Source organism: Leptonychotes weddellii, unplaced genomic scaffold (assembly GCF_054177405.1).
Source record: "Leptonychotes weddellii isolate Sample4059 unplaced genomic scaffold, ASM5417740v2 HiC_scaffold_9871, whole genome shotgun sequence".
In the NCBI taxonomy this organism is placed as follows: Eukaryota; Metazoa; Chordata; class Mammalia; order Carnivora; family Phocidae; genus Leptonychotes; species Leptonychotes weddellii.
Window position 1 is genome coordinate 1 of NW_028071038.1, and position 1,816 is coordinate 1,816.

The 1,816-nt window shown below is 44.5% G+C and overlaps 1 pseudogene; it reads right to left on the reverse strand.

The window, feature by feature from the left end:
• Positions 1 to 1,083: 1,083 nt before the first annotated feature.
• On the reverse strand, positions 1,084 to 1,534 carry LOC102729815 (T cell receptor alpha variable 9-2 pseudogene; annotated as a pseudogene).
• Positions 1,535 to 1,816: the final 282 nt, after the last annotated feature.

Sequence of the window (1,816 nt, forward strand, 5' to 3'; positions counted from 1 at the left end):
GAAAATAAAATTTACATTTAAAACCAATTAAATAAAAAATTAACTAACCAAGATATAATAGGGAATGTATTAATATTCTGATCATAGCTCATTCATAAAATCTGCAGATAAGGAGACAATAATTAAAGAAGATTGCAATAGTATTGACAAAGTCTTGCACTGCAACACAGACATTGCTTTTCTATTATTTTTTGCACAACTTCACTGACTCCCATACATTCTCCAGTCCCATGATTTGTGGCTCTCTGTGAGAGGCTGCAAAATGGAAGTTAGAGAACTCTATAGGATTTCCCTCCCAGTGTCACCTATCGATCTATATTGTTAGGAAACATCAGTGCAAGAGCATTTTCTCTCACCGTATTTCCTGGGCACAGAGAACGATCTCACTTGAGTTCCTACTGTCAGAAAGCCAACTGATCTATTTAACTGGCCAGGACATGAGCCCCTTCCTCCATTCTGTTTCTGCCCACACCCCTTCATGTTGAATATCAGCCTGAGTCGCCACCTGATTCACTACAAAAGAAAGCAGGGCAGAGGTCGCTGGCCTCTCTTTTCCTTGCTCAGGTTCACGTGTTCACCCTCCTTTCTTCCCTTCCCTTCTTTCTCTACTAAACCCTGGTTTGGGGCTGAAGCTCTCCTGCCATACTCTGTCAGGAAGACACTGGGCATCACCACCTTCTCAGGCACACCGTGTGTCTCTAAACGTGTCATAGACACAGCAACACCCACCAGGGTGCCCTGAACAACTTGTGGGGCTGGACATTCACTGCAAGGATGAGCAAGAGACCACTTCACTGTTACATGGTTTTATCTTGAAATTACTTACGCCCTGGCTGAGGAACTCTTAGCATCAAACTGTTCTCAATGTCACTAAGGAACAGCTGGGGTTGGGGGATGTTACTTCTGGTTCCTATGCTCTGATCGTTTGTATGATTTTGTATCAAGCAGACACTGAGGGACAAACAACCACAGACTGTGCTGGAACCAGAGTGGATCAGGCAGAGACGCTCAGCATCCAGGCCCCTGCTCTGCTCAGAGTTTGTGCTCAGCTCCCCCTGCAGTCCCCGTCACTGTGTCACTCACGGCACAGTAGTAAACAGCTGAATCTGACGCTTGCACTGAGCCTTTCTGCAAGTGGAAGGATTTGGAATCTCTGTCATAGGTGGCTTCAAAACCTTTCTTGCTTCCTTTCTCCTTATCCGTCAAGGCTTTCAGGAGGAGCCGTGGACCTTCTCCCGGATACTGGACATACCAATAAAGGGCAGGGTACCCTGATGCTGAATAAGTACAGTTCACAGTCAGGAAAGCCTTCTCTGAGAGGGTCACTTGGCCCTCTGTCTGAGTCACTGAGTCTCCATGGGTTTGTCCTGAGGAAAAAGAAAAGAGACCTTGTCACCTTGGGCATAAAGCTCTTGGATAAATTATAGTTAAAGGTTTTGCTAATACAAAAGAAGAAAGAATCCAAATTTTAAGAAGTATTTTCCTTACCAAGCATTAAGAGTATCACAGTCACGAAGCCTGGAGAACACTTCATCTCTGGAGCATCACCTAAATAATGTTCTTCGTTCTTACCACGAAGTTGGAGTGATAGAGGAATGATCAGTGGAAGCCCACATTTCACACAGGAAATGTGATTGTGGTAGGAAGCTGCACCCCCTGGTGGACAGGGACGGAAATGGGTGCATATTGGCCAGAGGCCTTATAACACTGAAAGAGACAATACCATACTGGTCATGCAATTACTACTCCAGACCCCTTTATAAAATCTAATCCCTCAAGAAGCATCATTAAATCAAGTAGCTGAACTAATGAATAT